At 34.0% G+C, this 7,948-nt stretch overlaps 1 long non-coding RNA gene across 1 annotated transcript; it reads left to right on the forward strand.

Moving 5' to 3' along the window:
• The first annotated feature begins 6,178 nt into the window (after positions 1-6,178).
• Positions 6,179-7,590, forward strand: LOC144994550 (uncharacterized). Its single transcript, XR_013658112.1, has 3 exons — positions 6,179-6,578; positions 7,005-7,119; positions 7,201-7,590. It is a non-coding gene; the product is annotated as an uncharacterized LOC144994550 (long non-coding RNA).
• Positions 7,591-7,948: the final 358 nt, after the last annotated feature.

Here is a 7,948-nt window from a genome sequence, read left to right on the forward strand (position 1 = left end):
GATGCCTATAAAGTCACGAACTGCTATATTGACTCGATAACAATATCTGACCATGCACCAGTAGTCCTCTCATTAAATCTACAAAATAACAGTGAAATCCGACAATGGAGATTAAATGTTTCTCTTCTAAACAATCCGAAGGTGGTCAACGATATTAAACAAGAATGGAAAAACTATTTGGAAAATAATGATAATGGAGAAACCTCGCTCACTATATTATGGGAAGACGCAAAGGCAGTGCTGAGGGGCAAAATTATAGCGATCTCATCTAAAATAAAAAAAGATAGGGAAAAAAACAAAAGAAACTAGAGAAAGACATAATGGATTTGCAAAGAGAACATCAACAGACAACTGATGAAAACACCCTAAAATCTTTAAACCACTGTAGACAGACATATAACGATTTATTAACCAATAAAGCAGAGGGAGCCTTACGATTTGCTAATCAGAGATATTATGAATCAGGAAACAGGGCTAGCAGATTATTGGCATTCCAATTACGCAAAGCTCAAGCCAATCGAAGCGTAGCAAAAATACTCCGTCCTCAAAGAAAGTAGTGTCCCACCCAAAAGAGGTAGCGGAAGCCTTTTCTGCTTATTATGAAAAATTGTATGACTCACCGGACATTGCAAATAGAGAAGAAAAGATCAAAGTCTTTCTAGAAAAAATTAAGATGCCCAAATTAACTAAAACACAAGCTGAAACTTTAGTAGAGCCTATTACAAAGATACAAAATAGAAAATACAATTAAAAACCTGAAAAACAATAAGTCTCCAGGGATAGACGGGTACCCAGGTGAATTTTATAAGTGTTTTAAAGATGAAATCTTGCCTCTTTTACAAAAGGTTTTTAATCATACTTTAAAAGAAAATGACTCACCCAAATCCTGGTCTCAAGCAATAATATCAGTAATACACAAAGAAGGTAAAGATCCTGCAAGCTGTGCCTCATATAGACCCATAAGTTTACTTTGCTGTGATATGAAAATTTTGACAGCAATATTGGCTAAGAGAATCCAGAAATATATAAGGAATTTAATTGAACCAGATCAGACTGGATTCATACCCGGTAGATTAGGAATAAATAATATAAGAACAACGCTGAATATCGTGCAGGCAGCTAGAAAGACATCAGAACCGTCAATGCTTGTAAGCTTGGATGCTGAGCAAGCATTTGATAGGGTTAATTGGCTATATCTTGAACGGGTGCTGGAGACTATGGGATTCCACTCGGATTTCATCAAATGGATAAAAGTGTTCTATACAAAACCCATCTCAAAAGTACGGGTGAATGGATGCACTTCTGCAGGTTTTAGAGTCAGAAGAGGAACCAGACAAGGGTGCCCCCTCTCACCGTTATTGTTTGCAATTAGTATAGAGCCCCTGGCAGAACTTATCCAAAAAGACCAAAGAATACAGGGCGTGTCAGTCGGAAGAACAGATTACAAAATCTCACTTTATGCAGATGATATTATATTATACCTTAAGAACCCACTTGCTTCTGTTCCCCCTCTTTTGGAATGCCTACGGAATTTTGGATTAATATCGGGATACAAAATTAATGAATCTAAATCGCATGCTATGATGATAATCGGGGAGAGGCCAGCAGACTTGGATAAAATATTTTCATTTAACTTGACCACCCAAGGGTTTAGATATTTAGGAGTAATGATTACATCACAACATTCTAAAATGTACATAGAAAATTACGGTAAATTGATTTTAAATTTAAAATCTGATTTAACACGTTGGGAAATTTTACCTTTGTCCCTAGTAGGTCGAATAGAAACGGTCAAAATGAATGTTCTCCCTCGCCTGCTATATCTTTTTCAAGCTCTTCCCATATGGATCCCAACGTCCACTTTTAAAATATTAAATAAGATGATCTCTACATTCGTGTGGCAAAATAAAAAGCCTAGAATTCGGAAAAAATTATTATGTAGTTCTAAGAGGGATGGCGGTTTAGGATTACCAAATCTCAAGCTTTATTATTGGGCGGCTCAACTAAGAGGGCTGGCTGAATGGGTGAGCCAAGATGAGGACACAAATTGGATAAAACTGGAAAACTATGCTTCTCCCTCAGTTTCACTTGAAACAGCACCATTCCTGGGACAGAAAAAATGGAGAGACCTCAAAATAAAAAACAATTTGATACTGTGTACACAGAGAGTATGGTCAACTGTGAGGAAAAAAATTGGCACCCCCCTGACAACTTCAAGAGCACTCAAAATTTCCAAAATAGCAGACTATTTGCCAAACAAAATAGATCCTGGTTTCTCAGACTGGGGCAAAAAAGGTTTATTAACAATACATCAATTATTTGACGGAGACATCTTAAAATCTTTCAAACAATTACAAGATAAATACGGTATAGATTCCAGGGATTTTTACAGATACTTGCAAATAAGGGACTACTTAGGGTTGTGTGGGGAATGGGAGGCTTTGAGACAACCACCAACTCAAATAGAACAGTTAATGATCAAAAGCATTGTTGATAAATCAAGGAAGAAGATAGTATCAAATTTGTACCAATGTCTGCAGGCAAACCTGTCAGATAATTCATTAGATCTGAAAGGAAAATGGGAATTGGAGGCAAACATTGTCATTGAGGATGAAAAGTGGGAATCAACTTGCGAGGGGGTTCATAAAATTTCAAACAGTCCTACATGGAATGAGTTCAACTGGAAGATTATGATGAGATTTTTCAAGACTCCTTACACCATATCTAAATATGACAAAAATAAATCTGATCTATGTTGGAGGAAATGCAATAAAATTGGAGATCACACACATATTTTTTGGGACTGCCCTGTTCTGATACCATATTGGCAAGGAATTCAAAACATTTATATATAACACAGGTCAACTTCCCATTAAATCCACTTTACTATATAATAGGCATCCTTCCAGAAGAAGGTATAGAAAAGAAAAAAAGTTAAACTTGTACAAATCCTTCTACTGGTGGCAAAAAAGATGATTACCAGATCTTGGCTTAAAGCCTCACCCCCGAATCTTGAACAGTGGCTGGAGGCTTTGAGGAAAGTTTACTTGATGGAAAAAATTACAGCTAAACTTCATTTGAGGTCAGAGATGTTTTATGACTTATGGACTCCTGTGACTGAACACTTTTGTTGGCCAGATGGATAAATTTTAGCATAGGCTGTTTTTGCAATGGGTCAGTATTGTTTACCTTTATGGGCAGCTTTTCCACTCATAATCAGTGTACAATGTAATATTTCTTTGTCAATTATTTTTTCATTTATTATTTACTTTTATGGTAATATTTTCTAAGTCCTGGAAAAACTGTTTTTGAAAGACTCCTGTTGATACCTTCATTTTTGCTGAGATGCCAATTGTTCTTGGTTCATTTCTTTATGCTGTAAAAGTCAGTAATTGATCTGCATACTTGAATAAAATGTGTTCAAAATTTTTTTACTGTTTTGACTTTTCAACTTACAATGACACAAAAAATAACACTTTTTTGAACTGCAACTGAGAATTTTAACTTTTGAGTGCGTTTTGAACTCAAAAACCATTTTGTCAGTCAAAACTGCCAAAATATTGAAAAAAGCGTTTTCGGCTCTAAATTTGACTGTCTTGACTTTTGAACTGATAAGGTGACAAAAAATAACACTTTCTTGAACTGCAAGTGAGAATTTTAACTTTTGAGTGCGTTTTGAACTAAAAGATCATTTTTTCATTCAAATGTGCCAAAAGTGTGAATAAAGCGTTTTCGCCTCTGAATTTGACTATGTTGACTTTTCAACTTACAATGTGAAAAAACATAAAACTTTCTTGAACTGCAAATGAGAACTTTACCTTTTGAGTGCCTTTTTAACTCAAAAAACCATTTTGACAGTCAAAAATGCCAAAAGTGTAAAAAAAAAAGCGTTTTCGGCTTTAAATTTTACTGTTTTGACTTTTCAACTTACAATGACACAAAATATAACACTTCTTGAACTGCAAGTAAGAACTTTACCTTTTGAGTGCGTTTTGAACTCAAAAACCATTTTGTCAGTCAAAAGTGCCGAAAGTGTGAAAAAGCGTTTTTCGGCTCGAAAAATGAGCGTTTTGACTTTTCAACTGACAATGTGACAAAAATAACACTTTCTTGAACTGCAACTGAGAATTTTAACTTTTGAGTGCGTTTTGAACTAAAAGGTAAAGCATTTTTTCATTCAAATGTGCCAAAAGTGTGAAAAAAGCGTTTTCGGCTCTAAATTTGACTGTGTTGACTTTTCAACTCTTTCTTGAACTGCAAGTGAGTAATTTGACTTGAGTGCGTTTTGAACTAAAAAAAAAACATTGTCAGTCAAAAGAGTGAAAAAAGCTTTTTCAGCTCTGAATATGACTGTTTTCACTTTTTCGGCTCTAAATTTGACTGTTTTGACGTTTCAACTGACAATGTGACAAAAAATAACACTTTCTTGAACTGCAAATGAGAACTGTACCTTTTGAGTGCTTTTTTAACTCAAAAAATCATTTTGTCAGTCAAAAGTGTCAAAAAAAAGCGTTTTCGGCTCTGAATTTGACTATGTTGACTTTCCAACTTACAATGTGAAAAAACATAACACTTTCTTGAACTGCAAATGAGAACTTTACCTTTTGAGTGCCTTTTTAACACAAAAAACCATTTTGACAGTCAAAAATGCCAAAAGTGTAAAAAAAAAGCGTTTTCGGCTTTAAATTTTACTGTTTTGACTTTTCAACTTACAATGGCACAAAACATAACACTTTTTTGAACTGCAAGTAAGAACTTTACCTTTTGAGTGCGTTTTGAACTCAAAAACCATTTTGTCAGTCAAAACTGCCAAAATTTTGAAAAAAGCGTTTTCGGCTCTAAATTTGACTGTCTTGACTTTTCAACTGATAATGTGATAAAAAATAATACTTTCTGGAAATGCAAATGAGAACTTTACCTTTTGAGTGCCTTTATAACTCAAAAAACCATTTTGTAAGTCAAAAATGTCAAAAAAGCGTTTTCGGCTCTGACTTTGACTATGTTGACTTTTCAACTTACAATGTGACAAAACATAACACTTTCTTGAACTGCAAGTAAGAACTTTACCTTTTGAGTGCGTTTTGAACTCAAAAACCATTTTGTCAGTCAAAAGTGCCAAAAGTGTGAAAAAGCGTTTTTGGGCTCTAAAAATGAGCGTTTTGACTTTTCAACTGATAATGTGACAAAAATAACACTTTCTTGAACTGCAAGTGAGAATTTTAACTTTTGAGTGCGTTTTGAACTAAAAGATCATTTTTTCATTCAAATGTGCCAAAAGTGTGAATAAAGCGTTTTCGCCTCTGAATTTGACTGTGTTGACTTATCAACTTACAATGTGACAAAAAATAATACTTTTCTTGAACTGCAACTGAGAATTCTACCTTTTGAGTGCTTATTTAAGTCAAAGAGCATTTTGTCAGTCAAAAATGCCAAAAATGTGAAAAAAGCGATTTTGGCTCTAAATTTGACTGTTTTGACTTTTCAACTTACAATGTGACAAACAATAATACTTTCCTGAACTGCAACTGAGAATTCTACCTTTTGAGTGCGTTTTGAACTCAAAGAGCATTTTGTCAGTCAAAAATGCCAAAAATGTGAAAAAAGCGATTTTGGCTCTAAATTTGACTGTTTTGATTTTTCAACTTACAATGACACAAAACATAACACTTTCTTGAACTGCAAGTAAGAACTTTACATTTTGAGTGCGTTTTGAACTCAAAAACCATTTTGTCAGTCAAAAGTGCCGAAAGTGTGAAAAAGCGTTTTTGGGCTCAAAAATGAGCGTTTTGACTTTTCAACTGACAATGTGACAAAAATAACACTTTCTTGAACTGCAACTGAGAATTTTAACTTTTGAGTGCGTTTTGTACGGTGGCCCTGAAGTGCAAAGCATTCAACAAATCACTCGATACAAAAACATTTTTAAGATCACAACAACAATTAAAAAAAAAAAAAAAAATTTAAAAAGCAGCATTACATTTTAGAAAACAAAACAAAATTTCAGAAACCAAAACTTGAAAAACAAAAATGACAAAAAAAAAAAACATTTCAGAAAACAAAATTAATTTCCAGGAAAAAAAATAAATATTAAAAAATGAAAACATTTCAGAAAAAAAAAATAATTTCCAGAAAAAAAATGAAATATTAAAAAATGAAAAACATTTCAGAAAAAAAATGAAATTTTAAAAAATGAAAAACATTTCAGAACACAGAATGAATTTCCAGAAAACAAAACGAAATCTTCAAAAATGAAAAACATTTCCAAACCGGAAGAGGCAGGTACTATGGGACAACGCTGATTGGATGATGATTTTTGTCAATCATTTGAACTGAAAAGTATTTTAAATGAAGCGATGCCGGATTTTATCGTCCAAACAACAATGTACTATAATAATCCACGTATTTCCCATTTATATATCAAATAAAAAATGCAGCAAACTGTTAATGAACTTTAAAATTATTTTTTTAACATTTCGCCTGACACACGGTCACCCGGAAGTAGTTTGTGAGCACTTTTACTTTGAACGCTGTGCGCTAATGTCTACGGCTGCGAGGTTCACGCTGTCAATCATCTTTAGGTAAGAATCAAGTCTGTGATCTTTTCTTTTGTCAGTCACATGTCTCTAGGGATGTTAATTTTAGGATGTTAAAGTGCTGCTTTGAAAAGATAATTTCTTTTTATCTTGCGCATGCGCAAAAGGAACCCGATGGAGACGAACCGTCTTCACATGATAGCCGTTCCCGTTTTCGGTGACAACATGAGAGAAAAAGCTTCGAGCCAGCCTGATTCTGTGATTTATACAGTAATTACAGTAATTATATGGCATCAGTGTTGCTAAAAATCGACTTTAAGACTGAAATCAGTAAACAAGTTCTTATGGGAAATAATATTAAAGTGCATTGTATATTTTTGAACCATGCATATACACATATACTGAAACTTAAAAATGAACTTTAAAAGTTTATAAAATACTTAATTGAATTAACATGTGATATTTCTGCAGGTGAAGTTTCTCAAAGCGAAGTTCCAGAAAGGTTTGTGCTGCAGAAGAACAGATGGCAGCTCTACATGGGAATACAAGAAGACTAAAGTCATTCATATCATTGTGCAGTGTACAGGCAAGTCACCATGATTTATGTGCAATGTAATCAATAAATATTATTTAACCTTAATATCTAATTTTTTTTTTTAAATTGCAGGTCCTTTAAAAAAAAGTCTTTAACCTGCTGCATAAGCCTGATTAGTTGTAAATGATGCAGTGGGGAGTGAAAAACGAAGCACAATTCCTGGCTTTAGTGTCGGGCTGATGATCTGGAAATCACATCTGAGGAATCGCATCAAACACTTGTACAACTCCAAACAACTTAATGTTCCTTTAAGCAAAACTCCAGTTTAAAATGTTCATATTAGGCTTGCTTCATTTAGGAGTTTTTCCATGTTTACCATTTTAGGTTTTAAAGCTTTATTAACAAAGATGATGTTTGATTTTCAAAGCTGTTGTTTAGAAATGTTTTTTTGTCAATGAAAAAACTGAATGCTGACGTGAGGATTGTAATAATGGATATGAAAATAAACAAATTTGTTTCATAGCAATGCTGTATATTTATTGAAAACTTAACATGAATACGTTATTCAGTAACAGAAACAAAGAAACAGTTGTGGATTTTCCTTTATGGGCTTCTTCATGCAGTCAATCAAATGTTGCGCTTACAATCAGCATTTACCATGTACCTGTCAGTCACATTTATTAGAGGAAAAAATGCATCTGGGAAAGTCTGTTTGTGCTTAACAACTATATCAAAAAGAGTCATGTCAGCGAAGTTTTGTCCACATTGCTGCTCAGCATCACATCCAGAGGAAGATGCACAGGTAAGAGACGCCAGTTCCTGCTCGTACATGCTTGCAGCTTCCTCTGCACTGGACTCCAGCTCCATTGAAATCCCTGAC

This window comes from Oryzias latipes, chromosome 9, assembly GCF_053564925.1.
Source record: "Oryzias latipes strain Hd-rR chromosome 9, Olatipes_Hd-rR_3.1".
Classification (NCBI taxonomy): Eukaryota; Metazoa; Chordata; class Actinopteri; order Beloniformes; family Adrianichthyidae; genus Oryzias; species Oryzias latipes.